This window comes from Nilaparvata lugens, chromosome 12, assembly GCF_014356525.2.
Source record: "Nilaparvata lugens isolate BPH chromosome 12, ASM1435652v1, whole genome shotgun sequence".
NCBI lineage: Eukaryota > Metazoa > Arthropoda > Insecta > Hemiptera > Delphacidae > Nilaparvata > Nilaparvata lugens.
In genome coordinates this window covers 20,187,038-20,206,241 of record NC_052515.1, presented here as the reverse complement: position 1 = coordinate 20,206,241, position 19,204 = coordinate 20,187,038, and the positions used below count along the sequence as shown (strand labels likewise).

The following is a 19,204-nucleotide window of genomic DNA, read 5'->3' as shown; positions in this document are numbered from 1 at the left end:
AAAGCACGATAAGTTCCAGGCTTTTGTTCCCTTTTCGGAGGATTGGTCATTTTTCATTGTAATTAATGGAAATGTTACGTTCTATGTCAGTCACAGTTACCAACGATTGATATTTATAACGGTAAACTATTTTATGTTTACAGAGCTTGAACATTGATTAAGAATAATTAAATTCAACTTGAAAATCAATTTGTTGATTTGTGAATATTCATAGCCTAGTAGCTCAGAACACATCAATGTTGCTGTGGAAAATTGATTTGATCAGTAAGTTGGGAATTATGGAAGAGTATAGGGATGGCTATGGTCAAGGAATATAGTCGGTCCCTGCTGCAGTCTGACAGTTGTGTCCGTTGACGGCTTAAATGATATATTCAGGCGAGGTGGCTCCTTATAAACTTATGCTATCTTTTCTCTATGGTATTAGATAGGACACCTTACGTTGGTATTTGATACCTGTCGTTGGTCGGGTGACTTCTTGGGGTACTCTGGGGAAGATGGAAGTGAAAGGAAGAACAAGAGAAAAAATAAAAATACTGGAGTAGATGCAAGGAGGAAACATATTAAGAACGGAACAACAGATCAGAAGAAGAGAGACAATCATTTCACAAAAAGAATCTGATAGCATCGATTAGATATTTTCAATAAATTATTATAAATCAAGTGAAGATAAATCAGACAGGAAGACAGAAGCAAAGAAATGGAACCAAGAGGGTGTAGGCCTATCGGTAACTAACACTCGTTGAGAACAATGATTAGAAAAACATAAAAATTGCATTAAATCATTGACAATATCCATTTGTATTTGTTCACCAATATAAGAAGAGTGTAATAGCATCAGTTATTGAAGCATGTTTGTAGTACAGGATCAACTTTGTTCAGCTATAATGATGAAAGTGATGATACATGTTAAGTTTATTCAGCTTCAACTATTCAATAGTATCTTAGTTCCTTCAGTTTCCTCAATTAATCTATCAATATCTGATAGGACTCAAATATTATAGAACTCTATTAATTAGTATATTCAATAGACTTTATTACTTTATTCAGTTTTTTAATTTATCCATCAATATCTAATAGGGGTCAAATATTATAGAACTCTATTAATTAGTATATTCAATAGTCTTTATTACTTTATTCAGTTTTTTAAATGTATCAATCAATATCTAATAGGGGTCAAATATTATAGAACTCTATTATTAGTATATTCAATAGTCTTTATTACTTTATTCAGTTTTTTAAATGTATCAATCAATATCTAATAGGGGTCAAATATTATAGAACTCTATTAATTAGTATATTCAATAGTCTTTATTACTTTATTCAGTTTTTTAAATGTATCAATCAATATTGTAAAGCGGTTTTTTTCACGCCTCACGTTGCAAGCCAAATCATGTAAAGCTTTTCCTGGGGGAGTCGCTCTCACCTCCAAGGATAGGTCGATACACGTAGAAAGAATCAGATGTGGAATGTAAATAGTCCCACGTTACTGGCCAAATCATGTAGTGCTGTATTTAAATGCTTCACGTTGGGTCGGCAAATTGTGTAAAGCGGTTTTTTTACTCGCCTCACATACGTAGAGTGAATCTTGCACTGAGTCACCAGTGTAGAGGTTATACATTTTGTAACTGCGTGCGTGGACGCTAAGTATACACCATACTGATTGGTTCACTACAAGATTCAATACAATTGTCGGAATCGCAGGAGGCCTAAACGCTCGCTCACCCTTGATTCTTCTTATGACAGATTGTATGGTGATGAAATTTTTATAAGTAGTGTAGCGATCGCTAAACACTGAATACGGATACCTTAAAATTATTACCTGTGATGAAAGAGCATACAAAATCATACAGGTCGAGCAAAAATCCCGATGTAGATAATTTACGGGACTGCGTCTCTAATAAGTTCCGAAGATTAAGATAGGGTACAAGGACCAGATATCGTTCGGAATATATTTCGAGAACAGAGTGTTGTCGGGCTTTAAGCTCTATTGTAGGAAATTATATGATCTCCGGCTGCATCTGCTATACAGTTGATGTATTCGCTCCTAAGTCGAGGTTGGTAACAGATAAAAGCTGATATATGAGCAGGTAAGGACAGAGAATAAATACCTCGATCTGACCCCACACAATACATCCACTTAGACCTGTTCCAATATCCAGCTTAATTCAATTATTTCAATGATCGTATTCGATCGGTTCTTGATAATATAGAACGTATCAGACACAATAATTGACAGGCTTAAGAAATAATCGAACTCAGAAGACGAATTAACAAAATTGAAATATATTATAATAAAATATAATTATGATCACACAGTGCAGATTCAGAATTTGATTTACAGATTGATAATAATTTAGCATTAACAAAAGAGTTAAAAATGTTCTTGTGCTTGCATGACACCATGCATGATTCGATAGAATTTTACAATTGATAAAATTTAACAGTTTGTGAAAAAATGGTGAAAATAAATTATAAAATATTTTAAAAAATGCTCGGGGTCATGGTTCTGGCAGCGGAGGATAGTCAATCAACTACAAGTTCTTATAAATTCTATATTGAATAAATTTTAGGCTCTTAATGACTAATAAGCGCTGGTCGGCGTGGCCAATAGTTTAACGAAGAAAAAATTTATATTTTCTGCACTGTAATATTTTCGAAGCGTAGATTGGGGCCCCTTTAAATTTTACAACTCACGTGAAACTCCTTGGCGGTCGTGGTTTTCTTCTTTAGATCAAAATCGTTTGATCGGCAGCGGGTCCAGGCTTCGGTCTCAGCACGAGTGGAATTTTAATTTAATATCTCCTTCACCAAATTAACTAAGGGATAATTTAACTTTAAACTTTTGATTTATCGATTGATGAAAATAGATTTACGAATAACAAATAGAATAGCCTAAAATATTGGCTCACAAATAAAACATATAAAATCGAACGAAAATTTTACGAATAGGTCTTGGTAACTTTAACGAGGTCTTAACGGTAAGGATTTCAAAAGGGAAGTGAAGTCTTTTTTCTAAGCTTCTTGGCTAGAACTTTCTTTTTTCTGAGAATCTCGGTGTAATAGATTTGCATGAAAATTTGCCATTGGTAGAACGATTGTGACGTAGACATGACGTCAGTGGCAAGCAATAGAATATAATTCCTTTAATTACAATAATAACTCAATTTGTATAATTCTTAAAACTTCTTAATCTCCTAGACATAGTTCCTCTTATACAATGTACATGTGCTAGCATACATGATAAGGCAGGTTTGTTGTCTGATAACAGATTAACATATGTTGTTTTCAAACGATCACCTTTTTGGTGCTATTTCTATGCACTATGATTGGCTTAGACTTGCCAAAGAGATTCAATCACCATGTGGTTCAGTTGAAACAATAATTAATAATTTAATATTCTTATACAATTTTTATTATGTTTGAGACTGTTATAATTAATTTCTGCTGCTCCTATCAATAATATAATGTTCATGCTATGACCTAGTTAGTTACAATAATACTTGACATTATAATAAAATTTCTTAAATAATAAATAATTTCAACAATAATACACACATTTTATTTTTTATTCGAAATTCTTGGTCCTTTATTGATAGTTTTTAATTTTAGAAATAATATTACAGCTTGCATGGAATCTGGCATGACATTTTACAATATGTTGAATCAGTCAGCTGTGTTTGAGCTGCTTTAAAACATCTGATCAATAGTAAACAAAGTGTAACCTCAAAATTCAATGAGTAATTCGTAAATGGTTCGTGCTTTATTTGCAGAATAATTATAATTTTATTAAACAATTCTCTAGAAAATATGCAGTACAGAACGGTACTCTTATCTGATATACAGTTACTGATAAGGAAGCTTTATCACTCGGTCGCTAACTATTCCTTTAGCAAATTCTTTCATTTTAAAAGGGTAATCACAATTTTTCTCTCTTCTCATGAGGTCTATTTAAAAAATTCATCACAATATCTAATAGGGGTCAAATATTATAGAACTCTATTAATTAGTATATTCAATAGTCTTTATTACTTTATTCAGTTTTTTAATGTATCAATCAGTATCTAATAGGGATCAAATATTAACTTATAGAACTCTATTAAGTAGTATATTCAATAGTCTTTATTACTCTATTCAGTTTTTTAAATGTATCAATCAATATCTAATAGGACTCAAATATTATAGAACTCTATTAATTAGTATATTCAATAGTCTTTATTACTTTATTCAGTTTTCTAAATTAATCTATAAATATCTAATAGGGGTCGAATATTATAGAACTCAATTAATATATTCTATAGTATATTCATAGTATATAATCTATCAATATCTAATGAAACTCAGATATCCTAGAAAGAATTTCAAAATCCACTACAGCACTGTAATTCTAAATCCTTCCTGTAATTAATAATAATTCAGGAACCCTTTACCGAAACGAAAGTTTTATCGGAATACATTACTGGATTTTTAATGAGAATTGAGTAGTCCATTACGCTCTGTAGAAGTTCATCAGTACTTTACCAACTGATTACTGATAAACCAACGGTGATTATCAGAAAACCTATAGATAATCCGGCTATATATGTATGTGTTTTCCATTGAATGGAGAGTAAAAACTCATGTTCCCATGTATGGGACCACAGAGCTCAGTATTCAACTGAAAATTCTGTTACTTTCAACCACATGATCGATATCCATCACTCACTCTCTCTCACTCTTTCTCACTTTCATCATCAGCTTCATGCTCTCATAAGCACTTGAATGGCGCCTCATTCATTCTCGTCGGTTTTTCTCTCTCTTTCTTTCATTCAGCTTTCCATCGATTTATTGATTTGATTCGGTTTTTCAAAAGTGTTTCCAACCGCAGTTTCTTTTTTGTGTCGAGTGAAAGCTGGTTGGCTCGCTCACTCGGTGCAATGTACACATAAATAAAGAGCTCGAAAAAAGAAAAATCACAGCCTTCACTACAGGTCTGGCGGTGAAATTTGCGCCTGTCAAATTACGCATGAATAGTACCGCTATCAAAATTCGGTAGTTGCAATCTGTTTTCATCTCTCTCACTCTCTCTTTGTTGCTTTCCCGTTTTTTATCTCTCTCTCTCTCTCCCGTTATTATTCTCTGTTGCCTTTTATCGCATCTAATTTTCTTCCTGTTTCTATTGTCTATTGGCAGGCTTTAGCGACATTAAACAGTTGATCAATTCATGCTTTTGCAGATGACAGATAAATATATAGATGAAAATACAAAAATAAAAGATATATTTCGATGAGACAAGATACAGAAGTAAAGAAGTTACAAAAGATAGAAAAGATACATATAATACAGATACAAAAGCAGTATACAAAAGATACAAACGATAATATGTTTGTAAAAGATAATATACATAAGATCCACAACATACAAATCAGATGAATGATTAGCTTTTCAATATCATTAGCCGTTCTAGTATTCTATAATCATTGTTGAGTAACAGAATATTGATAAGGTATGTCAAAGACGTTTCCGACCGAGATTTTTAGTTCAATTTCATTTTTTGACCCTCAAAACTTTCAATCCCATCAATTCATTTTGAATGGAACTACTTGATAATACCACTTATTTGATTTAATATCCAGAACAACACAGATAGTTGATCAATTCAATTTATTCACATGAAAATCAGCCTTCTCTCCTGGTAAAAATGAATTATAACCCTATCTGAACCCAGGAAAACGCCATAAGAGCATTTGGGTTGATATCAAGCATATTTTCATTAGCAGAATTAGTATCATCAACAAGTTTGTAACGAAGCAGAAGGCCGTTTAGATGATTCTCAACGAGCCAAGAAACGTGAAAGTCATAATGAAAAGCCGACTACAAAGTAAGATTCATTGGAAGCAGTATTCTTGATAAACAACATCGATGCTCACCCACTAATTCAATGCTGACAGCTCAAAGTGAGTTTCACAACAGCTCTCAAAGATATTTTGCAGCTTAGGTTGCTGCCGAATCCCTGATTAAGAGAGAGCTGTTACAAGAGAGCTAACGAAGAAAACGGCCAAAGTGATTGTTCACTTCTGCATTCAGCCTGAGTTCCCAGAATCCAACCAACAACAAAACTGGGTTGATTGAGAGGGCAGTGAGAGAGAGAGAGAGAGAGAGAGAGTAGGAGAATTAGATAAAATAGAATAGTTGACTTCATAAGGACGGTGTTAGGGCTTTAGGTCCTCTCTGGAACAGAAACCAGAAGAAATAGAAAGAAGATAAAATAGAGAAGGGAAATACAACGTGAATAAGGGCATGATGTGGAAAATAGAAAGATGAGAGGAGATTGACAGATGGAGTTGTATAGAAAATAGTTTGAGGGATAGGAAAATGAGGAGGAGAATGAGAATTAGGAGGACGACGAAGAGTAGGTGGCGATAGAAGAGAACGAGGATGATGAAGAAAAGGAGGAGAATAAAATAATAGTATAAAAGAATACTATAGAAAAGAAGATAAAAAGTAGAAGAGAAAATATAATAGAAGTAGAAGTAGGTAAACAGATCCTATGAATTTCCATGGGCAGACGGAGGGAGTAAGATTTGTACGAGACAGAAGAGGAGGATGAGGAAAGAAAATAGAAGCCAGAAAGAGAGAGAGTGAGAGATTGATTGATTGTTTGATTGCCTTTATTAAGGGCGGAGTTAAGATTGCAGGTCCTCTCTGCCAAAAACCCAACAGAGAGAGAGAGAGAGAGAGAGAGAGAGAGAGAGAGAGACACAGAGTACATAGATCGACTACATAAGTATTGGTGAATTTAATGAGTAGAAGAATATTATAATGATATTGCACTAAGTAAAATGAAAGAGACGTTTAAAATTTGTAAATATTATGTGACGATAACGTTCTATAAGAGAAAGACGATAAAAATAGCAGAAGGATGAAAAGTGGGAAGAGTAGGTAGTGTATGAGGAGGAGGAATATGGAGAGAAAGAGGTGGATGAGGTAGAAGTGAATGAGGAGGATGAGAAGAACGAGGGGGAGTCGGAGGAGAACGATGGGATGAGAGGGAAAACAAGCAACAAAACTCGTAGATAAGGTGAAAAGTGAGAGGAAAAGCAATGGAAAATGTACGGCACTCGTCAACAACACAAAAGTCGTTGTACTTCCGATAGAAGTTGCTTCCGGTAAAACTTACTTCCGTTCACTTTCTCCAGCGATAAAGTGCGCACGTTCCTATTTTAGACGTGTTTTTGACAGAAACAGAAGCAGAAGAGGGAGAAGCCGTCCAAGAGAATAACAAAAGTGGAACACATAGAGAAAGAAGATAATTATTACTGAAAAAATTTAAACGCTATAATTTAATTTTTCGTTTGATAATAATTAATTCATTAGCGTATGAATAGATAAAATATCTCAGTGATTTCCATCTGTAGAAAGAAGATGTTTGGCATAAAATTAAATGAGGAAGATGAGAGAAGAGGAGATAGAAGGAGAATAAGAAAGAAGTATAAAAAATTAAGGGAAAAATAATAGAAGAATACAGGAAGAAAAAGAAGAACAGAGGGAAAATAGGAGGAAGTGGGAGAGAAAAGATGAGAAGCCAGAAAATAAGGTGAAAAGGAAAATATGATGATGATGATGAACAAGAGCAACTGGAACAAATAGCAGTTAAAGTAATAGGAATGAATTGAGAATGAACGAGGTGAAAGAGGGGAGAATGGAGAAATATGATGAAATCGAGGAGGTCCGAGTGGAAGACAATTAGGATGAAAGAGAAGAGAAGATGATGATTTTGCAGATGGAGATGGAGTGAACGAGGAAAAGAGGAAAGCAATTAGAAAAAAGAATGGAGGAGGAAACGAGAAGTGGAGGAAAAGGAAAACGCTTGATAAAGATTGGGGAAAGATAAAGAGGAAAAAATCATGGAGAAGGATTAGGAGAAGCAGAATAACTGGGTGACAACATGAGAGAAATTGTAGGGGGAATTGTGAGATGATAAGGATCAAGAATGAGGAAAAAGAGGTGAGTTATAAGACAAAGACAAAGAAAAATACGATAAAGAGAGGATGAACCGAAAGGGTGAAACTTGGCAATCGTGAAGACCTTTACTTTTGATTGTTTACGATGGAAATACCAACGAAAATATGACAGAAGGAAGTTGAAAGTCGTGAAAAAAGAGAATAAACATGAGAACTTGCCAAGTGAAGAGGAAGTAATAGCATAGAATTATAGAGCCTAGCATATATCGGAGAAAAAAATAGAGAGAGCTTCACTGCAATAGTGATAGGAGGGAAACAATATTATTTAGATATTACTCCAATAAAGAATCGGAAAGATTTGATGGGTTTGGCTAGGGCTAGGCAAAACAACTACTAGTCAATAAAAGCCACGATTGGAAAGCGAAGCATTCGTAAATTGCAATAACGCTTTAGGGGTGAGAGGAAATTGAAGAAAAGTATCACAAGAAATTGAGATTATTGAATAATTTTAAAATGAATAAATATGAAAATAATTTGTGGGAAAAATAAATAACATGGGATAAAAAACATATAGTGAGGTCCACGTTATAATGACAGTATTTTTTCAACTTTGGTTTTGCTACCCTTTTCTGTCATTCGACAAAGCCGGTGGTACTACCCTTTTCTAGGTCCACAACGATGCCAATTATGTTTTTGACGGTGTAGAAATAGAATTGATTAATGGAGAGAATCGGCATCGCTATTCTCCAATCTTTATCCACTGCCATTATAAAGTGGACCTCACTGTAGGCTTAGTTTAGAACTCACCAAGGTTCTATAAGAAACAGCAACAGGACCATCCAGCATTAGGCCTCACCTGAAACAATTCAAAAAACCATTATCTTCTGTTATCTATAATAATAAAGGAGAGAATCGGCTTATACATGTACTGGATAGGAAATTAAAAATGACGCATCATCACGTCTTAACTAATGGACTGATTAACTTGAAATTTTGCATATAGTTTAATAATTAAACGAGGACGGTTATAATTACAGTTTCAATTCTTCAAGATTTCATTACGTAAAGTTTTCAGTTTGTCAATTTCAATTATACCCTTGCGGAGCACGGGTTACCTACTAGTCTATAATATAATAAAGGAAAGAATCGGCTTATACATGTACGGGATAGGAAATTCACGAATGACGCATCATCACGACTGAACTACTCCACTGATTAGCTTGAAATTTTGCATTAAGATTCTCAATTTACTGAGGATGGTTGTAGGTATATTTTCATTCTAATTAATGAATAAATTTCGAGATTTAATAATACAAACAAACTTATTCAATTTGAGATTCGAAGTTCACATAACGATAAAAGCCCAAACAGAGCTTCTCCAAGCTATCCCGTAATGATGGCGTAATGGCAGCACTCTTGTCTCATTAAAGAGCGGTTGTGGGTTTGAGACCAAACTCATTTTTTTCTGGAAATTTTCAACTGTGATAAACCACGTAATTTTTACAAAATTATAGACGATTATTCTCATTGTCTATGTTTTCTGGACATCAGGAGATTGCATCTTACAACACAACATTTTTCCGGTGCGAAGCTTTAGTTAGCTGCCAGTTGATAATACAATTGGTATCATATGCATTTTTAACGTATGCCCCATTCTTATCGAGTTGAATATTCTTATAAGAGAACGCCGCCCATCCTATTACAGTTTTCCGATTTTGGCAAAAAAAAAATCACGCATTCCCATACAACAACAGATTGTTGCAGCAGTTTTAGTTTTGAGTGTCAAATCTTAAGATTTGCAACAAGTGAATTTTTCCGAATATTACACTATTCTGTCATCATAAATTGGCAGTGCGCTTCGGTACGAACATTCATATTGAGTACCTATTGGAACGTCTGCCGAACTAAACACAGGGGTTGTTTCTAAACTTCCTACCAAACAAAGACACTCAAAACTGAAACTGGTGAAGCAGTCGTATGGGAATGCGTGAAATAGTCGAATTATACATGAAATGAAAGATAATTTAATGCTCTACAATCTCGTAATTAGCACATTCTTGTTTCATCAATTGTTGAAAAGTTATAAGACTTGAAAGAGCGAAAAAATGGAAGAAAAACTGGTTTTTCGAAAATGCATCACTTTAGAACATATATATCTCGAAAAAAATAGGATTTATCGAAAACCTCTATCGGACAAAACTTGTAGGAAATTTATTAAGCTTCAATTTTATGTTGTTGATTATGTCAATATGACCCATTGTTTCCAAGATATAAGCATGTAAGTAATAAGTGGAAAACGCAACTTTCAAACCCCCTCATCCCTTCAGCACATGATGTAAGGGTTGGGATTTTCTATATGCTCACCTCCAAACTAGTCTCAACAAAGCTGCAAAGTCGAAAATTGTGTTCCAAACATTCCAAAAATGAAAAAATGGTACTCTCAAACCACCCCCACCCCTTTAGCACAGGGGGTAGGGGTGAGGACTTTTGATATGTTAATCCTCTAACTATCCTTAAAAGAGCTGTGGAGTTGAAAATTGTGTTCCAAACTTTTCCCTCTTTACCTTTATTTGAGCATTCGTTGCCTGGACTAAAAACGTTGCTTATTCAATGCAGAGCAGAGAAGTGTTGTACGAACAGAATTGTTTCATAAAATCTAACCATAATGCCAACCCTACATGATCAAAATTACCTACACATGAAACCAGACTGTGTTATAGGCTCAAAATCAGCAACTTGTTTGCTTCTCAACTGCCAATAATGCCTTTCATGTTCAGCTACAACTGATTGAACACTACATTACAGTCTCATTAGATTGTCACTCGTCGGTTCATTAATGTCAGTTTTGTTTGTGGTAATGACACCACTCTCCTCTGTGGTTTCCGAGTCATTACACTTTATGATGTTCTCTATTTAGTCATCAAGCTGCAATCAAGTCAAACCCGGATTAAACGTAATAAGTCCCGCGTAGAGGCCTACTCAGTCCAATCAATCGGAAATGTGTTGTGTGATAATTGAGTTTGAGTTATATCCATGTTTGCAATCACTATTTATGTTAGATCAATCTAATAGTTCAGGTAAAATGAACTACTGGAATTAATTTGGATTCAAGCATGATTTGCGTACACGTTGATTTATATCAACGACAATGTCATATATGTATTTCATCTATCTAATGCCTATCCATCAGTCTATGTCGATATCTATTTCATCTATCTGATACTTATCCATCGTCTATGCCAACAGTTTTCATAGATTACTGTGGTAATCAAAGTAAGTTTCATAAGTTGGTTTATCACTATCGGCTGATGAAAATTATGTGTTAGGAACAATGTTTTAAAAATTTCCTGTTTCGGAATAGTATGAGATACACAAACCATTTTCATCCTCACATTCACAGACCTATTTCAAAACTCTATTAAACCGGATTTAATTTTTGTATGGTCATTACTGCAACTGAAAATTTGATAGCATAATTCATGAAATTATAGACATAATGATAGCAAATTTGTATCATACTTAATCAACACAATAATTGTTGGTTACTCCAATTTAGAAAAGTTTTATCAATTTAATTTATGACTTCATAAACTCTCAACTCTAAATTTGAAGTCAATAAGTTCAGATCAGGGCCATTTGTTTTGAGATACGAGTATTGAATAAGTAATGGAGTAATAATTAGTCAACATGTTGTTTAATGATTGTAAATATGATAGTAATTATGATTTGACAACATCGTTTTCTCAATAAAATAATAATAATATCGAGTGACCTGGCTGGCTCAGGTCTGGTGTCAGAGTTTTCAGGTCGCAACTGATCAATTTCAGGGCCTCTGACATGACCTAACTCAATCATAAATAACTTGATGGTAATCAATGAGGGTAAAGTACCCTGCATGATATCTTCATAGAATACAGCATACATAATTTGGAATACAGCATAAAGCATACAGCGAACTGTATGATTTCTTATGATAATTATTACCTTCAATTATTACCTTGATATTGATAGAATAATTGAAATTAAATAGTAATTGATAAGAAAATGCAAACTGAAAACGTACAACGCTGAAATAACTTACAATGAGACCAAAAGCGAACTGTATGATTTTTTCTCTGTGATAATTTATTATAACCTTCTCCAATGATATTGATTCAGAAAATGCAAACTGAAAACAAGTAACGAGAAATAACTTATAACGAGACAAAGAGGCTTATCAATACCAAAAAATCAGATTGTACACAAAGACCTTATGAGGAAAAGAGAAGGCTTATCTGAAAGGTTGAGGAAATGTGCAAAGCTCACAAAGAAAACCTACATTGAATAGCCACGAGTCCGGCGAAATCGGAAAATCCGGCCGGAGAAATGATGAAACGGAATCGCTTGAGAGTGAAAAATCGATTTGGCGAGTTGACCATTGAAGTCCAACTTTTCCAATATCTTGTCCATTGCAATCGAGGTCCCAATTTGAGTCTGGCCACTTTCCGTGCATGGCCAATATGCCTGCTAACTTATCATCCCATCCGACACAGAGTTGATGTCATCGAAAACTTTTGCCCGGTCCAATGTAACAGGAAAAGTTGTTAGGGCATGAATTACCCGTCCAAACTCATCGCGAATTCAGGAAATCAAGTATTAAGAAAGTTTTCACTCTAAATAGGGTGACACTTCGGCGATCGAGATTGAAGAGCTGCGACAACTCTATCTATCACTTCACGTGTATTGTACTATCAACATTTTGCAAAAATGAATTGTCATTGGCATTTCATAAAATGAAGAGTTATCATATAACTAATTGAAGATCTGGATATTGAGTATAACCGGAAAGAAATGATCTCATTAAATATCTTCACTCTACAGTATAACTATCTCGTATATTGACTGTCAATTCACTGTAATCTGGAAACTTCTAGCACAGCACCAATAGATAGTTCTATCTCATAATGAATATCATTATTATTAGTCATGAAATTCATGATTATTTGAATAAATTTAAATTAATGTAAGTGAATGGAAATGATTTGAAGTTATGAAAATGGAAGATTCAATATTGACATTAAATATTAAACAGTAGATTTAGTACGTGAAAATATTAAACCAAACTAGATTCTTTAGAAATACTCACTTTTCTCTATAAAAAATTTAGGCTTGATAGCTTTCGTTGTTCTATTTGTATTCATTGGATCTGAAATTCTCGGGAAAATTATATTTGTTGATATGCGATACAAATAATGTGTTTGGGCTCACAGAAATTTTTCAGTCAACATAGCTGGCAAAATTTGAACGAGCTTTAACGCTTTAAGGCCCGGTTTTTTGACACTTATTGAACCTAATGGACTATCAAAAACTATAGATTTAACGGTCAATTAAATTAATTAAATATCCTAAAAAAGCAATAATCAGACCGGTTATGATCTATATGGTGAACATTTTCACATTACTGAATAACCCTGAAGCATATTGAGCCTACAACTTACCTTAATAATCATCAACATCCACAAATTATAATCTCAAAAACAGAACCAACCCTTCAGACTACAATGCAGCAGCGTACAAAAGTGAGATTCACTTTCAACTGTCAGCATCCCTCATAAATTACATCAATGATTATGATACAAACAATGCTGCCAGTTTACAGTGGGCCGCACTCCAGATCTACCTACAAGTTCACAATGAAAATGCCTCACGGTTTTCTGATAGGGGGGGGGGTTGCGGTTTTAGTGGGAGGGGAGGAGGAAGATCAAAAGCAGGATAGGTTTTCATGGAATGCTTACTGGCTTCGGGCATTGTTGAGGATGATAAGAGGAGGAGGAGGAGGAAGAAGAGAAGGAGGTGGAGGAGGAGGAGGTGGTGAAGGAGGAGTTGTTGGTGGTGGAGGTGGTGGGGGAGAATGAGAAGGAGGTGGTGAACGAGGAGAGGGGGAAGAGGTGTGTTAGAAGGATGAGGAGGATGGTGAGGGGGTGGAGGATGATGGGAAGGAAGAGGAGTAAGAAGTGGAGGAGGAGGATGAGGACGACAAAAGAGAGGAAGAGGATGATGAAGACGAGTTGCACCATGAGTAAAGTATGGGGAGGATAAGGGGGACGAAGAGGGGAGAATACTGCATGAAGAGAACACGAAACAGGAGGTAAAAAAGGAGGATGATGAGGAGCATGAGGAGGAGGAGGAGTAATCGAGGTGTTGAGGAGGAAACAGACATGCCAAGACTTCAGAAACTCTTCCTTGGGTTCCCCCCAGAGGTGAAAAGGGGGCTGAGAGCCCCCTCAGGTAAGAAAATAATCGGGGTACGAACCTCTTCACAACATTCCAGCTGCTATACCGCGCCAAATGCAGCCTCACTTTGCACCATATCTTGTCTTCTTGGTTTGGACGTTCAACTTTCAAACTTTCAATTCTTCTTACTCTTCTACTTCTGCTGCTACTATTTCTACTTCATCTGCTACTATTTCTACTTCATCTGCTACTATTTCTACTTCATCTGCTACTATTTATTCCTGCTGTACCTTTTACTTTCTCTTCAGTATTAAAGTTACTTCAGTAGTAGCCTACCATTTTCACTTACCCTCAAATCCAAATTAATAATATCCATTACCTCTTTCTTGCACTTTGTCAATATTTCATCCCTCTCTTTCCTTCAAGATTTTTACTCAATCAGGTGAAAGTAAAAGATTCCGAATTTTATTTCAATTGTTGAGAATGCAATTCATTACCTATTTTCCTTTAATCATCCTACACTTACTCTACATCTCTTCAATATTGTAAAAGCATAGCTGATAAATAAAATCTTATCAAATCTTCTCTAACGATGTCCAATTCTTCTTCAGTCAATTTGCACACAGTGCAAACACTGAACATGTAGAGCAAACATCATGAGAAATTTTTATTGTTACTAACAATTATTGTATGTAATTGATATAGTAGTTTTAGATTTTGGGAAATAAACATCCATTTATTTCTTCTACTTTGTAACTTCTACGCTTATTTTCAGTATACTCATTATAGCAGTATATGACATAATCAACATTAGGATTGTAGTGAAATGGGAAGGTACAGTTCAGTGCATGAGCTTGTTGTGCATTTTCATAGTACATGATGAAATGGAGAAATAAATCGCACTTTCTAATACTAAAAGATACAGTTTACATTAAAATATACATTAAACATGATACACAAAAAGACACATTTACAGACACATTAAAAGATACAGTTTAGTGCATGAGCTTGTTGTGCATTTTCATAGTAAATGATGAAATGATGAAATAAATCAACATCATATCTCTTCCTAGGTCTTCTTCTTTTTCTTCTTCTTCTTTCCCTTTTACTCCTCCGTTCTCCTTCTATTGATCCTCATCTTCTTCCTCGCCTCATCAATTTTTGTTCCTTCCGCTCATCCTCCATTCACTTCCACCTTCCCCTACATCATTTTTCCTTTTTTCAGAATTCATCTGCCACCCTTGTTGGCTGCGAAAAGTCAATCAAACCGCCCGCCCCAAATATGAGGCCGACCGACCGACCAGGTTTACCGACACTCAAAGCGGCTCATTCAGATATAATTTTCCGGCAGATTTCCACCAGCAGCAGCCACTTTAATACTTTCAGGGCGGTGATCTTATTGGGGAGGCAGTGGCGGGGGGAATTATAACGGCATTCTATAGAGAGCACCAGTCGGAGCTATGAAGAGATTGTGAGCTATAAAGTTGAGCGGAACATGTTGTAAAGAAAGAGGGTATGAAGAAGCAGAGGTCGTAAGAGAAAGAAAAAGAAGAGAAAGAAGAAGAAGAATAAAGAAGAAGAAGAAGAAGAAGAAGAAGAAGAAGAAGGAAAAAACAAAAAGTTATTGAAGAAATAGAAGGAGATGAAGGAAAAGCAGAGGTCGTAAACAGTGTGTGCTTTCTTCGAATTTTACCCGTTCCCCCACCTACCTCAATAACCTGAAAATCTTCATCACTTCCAGAACTGAACTCTTCCACCTACTTCTAACTACAAACCAACAACTACTACCTAAAATCACTCGAATTATCCCCTCATTGGAGGTTTCTCCACTAACATACTTTCTTTCCGCTTCAGCAACTGAAAATGATAGTCCGCTAGAAACACCAACTTATCCTCTCTGATTTTGAGAGGACAAGTTGCTTATCCCAAAAGTAGTTCTGAGGATAAGAGGATACACTGGTAATTTTCTCTATTGATCCTATTTTTCTCGCCCCATTAAAGACATTTCCTTGTCTTTCACTTTTATTCCTTCAATTTGTTCGATGCTTCATTGTCGTTATTAATTTCATCTTTTGGCTGAGAGACATAAGAGAGACGGGAAAGTAGAAAAATACATAAGAAAATATTAAAAATTTATTGTTTTTCACTGATCATCCAATAGAGGGAGGGAAGGATTTGATAGAAGTGGAGAAAAATTAACATATTGATAATAAAAATAGTATAACAGGCTAGTGATTAAGGAGACTCATGGAATAAGATCATGAAATAAAAAAAGAAGAGATAACTGAGGAAAAAATTGAGATAATATATGAAACTTTTCATCCCTTTACTTTTCCACTCTCATCTACTTTCCTCTTGATCTCTCTCCATCTTCACCTAGTTCCTCTTTCCTATTTTTCTCTCCCATTTTCAACTCGTCACCGCCACTTCTACATCCATATTCTATGGATCTATTGAATAGCTCCACAAACATTTTACTTTCTTTCTCATCACATCTTCCAAACTTCAAAAATTTACCTACTCCATATTACATTGTTTATGTTCCTTTTCAATTTTTTCATTCCCCTCTATTCTTTCAATCTTTCTTTTCAATCAATCCGCCTCATCAAAATTATTCTTCTATCACTCGTCGATATCTTCCCTTCCCTTCACATCTTCCACCTCATCTTCCTCCTCATCTTTCTCGTTTTCCTCCTAGTACTCCTAGTTCTTCTTCTACTCCTTCTATTACTAATCCTACTCTTCCTTCTCTTTTTCCTGTACTGCTGGATGAAATATGGAAGATTCTAATAGAATATTATACTTATCTGCTCACAACATAATTCATTAACCCATACGTGTTGAAAAACATGATTTACAATTCTCTAGAGTATGATTATAGCAGAATAAGTAGTTATAATAATAATTTATAAACAAACATTTTTCTCAAGAGTTGAGTACTAAGCAAATTGATTCATATTGTACACGACTCATTCTAGGCGAGGAGTACTATTCTTTTGAATCATCATCATCATCTTCTTACAAGGATTAGGCTCGATTGGCCTGTACCGGCATCCATTTCTTCCTTGGCCTTCCTATGCCTCGCTTTCCTTCGGGTTTGTACTCCCATGCTAATATTGGGAGCCTATTGGATGGCATTCTGAATAAATGAGTATACCAATTTTCCCGATATTTCTTCAGAATATCCAATAGCGGTTCTACATTCAATTCAGCTCTTATGTTGTCATTCCTTATTTTATCCAGTCTACTACAACCTTTGACCGCTCGTAAAAATCTCATTTCAGCAGCTTGTATACGGGATTTAGTTTGTCTGTTTAAGATCCATGCCTCACTACCGTATATTATTAACGGTATCGCCATTGTTTTGTAAAACTTCAGCTGGGTATCTTGTCTCGTTCGCCTTCCTATAGCTCGTCTTATAGTGCCACAGACCGCACTGAATCTCGCCACTTTTTCACCAACATCTTCATCCTTATCAAATGAAATGCGGCATCCCAAGTAGCTGAAATCTCTCACTTTTAAATTATTGTGAATATTAAATATCAAATGTTTGTAACATGTTGCTTTTTAAGAATAAGAACTCTTTCATTCATTCATTCATCTTTTTCTTCCTTTTCCTGAACATACTCCTCCACCTTATCTTCTTCCACCGTTTTCTCATGATCATGATTATCATCCTCCTCCTCCTTCCCTTTATCGTCCTCCTCCTCAACCGACTTCCATCTTCCAGGCTCCACACTAATTCAGCAGCCTTCCATAGGCTACACTCGTTATCGACGGTTGCTTTGAATCGATAAGACGTGCTTACAGATCCCTTATCACCAAACCAAATCTCAGCTTAGAAAGATGCTCTCCGACTATTGCTACTTCTCAGAAACGACCACCACACGAGCTATCTCATACAAAAATCTCCCTCTTTACACCCTCTTCTACCCCTCCAACACTTCTTCCTCCCCTCCTCACCGTCACAAGCACCCCTTGAGATCAAGCGCGGCTTTGATTTCAAAAGTTGGGGTTTTTCTGGCACTGCTTTACAGCTTCTCCCCTTGGGGCGAGGAAATATTAGCGAGGCGCTCACCACACCGCACAGTAGGCATAGGCATAGCATAGCATAGCATAGCATAGCACAGCATAGGCACAACATTCTATATCAGTTGGAAATTCTTGTGACTTGGAATTCCTTCTTGCGTCGAGGCACTTACTCGTTGGTTTAATAGAGGGGGAAAGTGCTTTGGTGAAGATGGTGCGAGGGAGAAAGAACGAAAAGAAGGAGAAGGAACAGAGGTGGAAGAAGAAAAAGGTGAAGAAGTGGGAGACAGAGAAGTAACAAGAGGAGAAGAAGAAGGTAAAGAATAAGGGGAAGAGAAGAAGAAAAAGAAGAAAGAGGATTTGACAAAGGAGGAGGAGGAGGAGGAGGAGGAGGAGGAGGTGGAGGAGGAGTAGGAGGAGGGAGAAGAGTAGAAGGAGGAGGGGGAGGTGAAGGAGGAGGAGGAGGTGGAGGGAGAGGAGGTGGGATAGGGGTGGAGGAGGAGGGAGAGGAGGAGAAGGAGGAGTGGGAGGAGGAGGAGGTGGTGGATGAGGAGGAGGAGTAGGAGAAGAAGAAGAAGAAGAAGAAGAAGAAGAAGAAGAAGAAGAAGAAGAGAAGAAGAAGAAGAAGAAGAAGGAGGAGGAGAAGAAGAAGAAGAAGAAGAAGAGGATAAAAAAAGTAGAAGAAAGGCACTGAATGAGAAGATACCTGATAAGACCTTTGGTTCGGAGGAAGGAAACCAATAAGAAAAATAAGAGGAATAAGCTTATCCAGAGTGAAAAGAGATGGTAAGATAGGGAACAAGAGGAATAAATTTTATGTTTGTCCTGTTGATTCTCTCTGTCCTGATTATTAATTTGATATTGTGATTGTGGAATGTGATTGTGGAGTAAATAAATATTAGACATGAGAGACAGAATGGTAAAACGTGCAATGATGAGGTTGTGCGAGAGGGGATTGAAGAAGATGAGATGATGAAGCAAGGATTGAGGAATAGAAAGGATGATTAGGTGGGGAGTGGAGT

The 19,204-nt window shown here is 35.8% G+C and overlaps 1 protein-coding gene across 2 annotated transcripts in view; it reads right to left on the bottom strand.

The window, feature by feature from the left end:
• The window catches only part of LOC111055699 (leucine-rich repeat-containing protein 24), a 293,212-nt gene that overhangs the window by 86,166 nt on the left and 187,842 nt on the right, over positions 1–19,204 (bottom strand). Inside the window, exon 2 of one of the 2 annotated variants that reach the window (XM_039439081.1) lies at positions 8,748–8,796. The exons of the other annotated variant lie outside the window; for it this stretch is intronic. The gene's annotated coding sequence lies outside the window, so the exon portion shown is untranslated. The remainder of the gene's footprint in view (positions 1–8,747; positions 8,797–19,204) is intronic. 2 annotated transcript variants of the gene reach the window in all.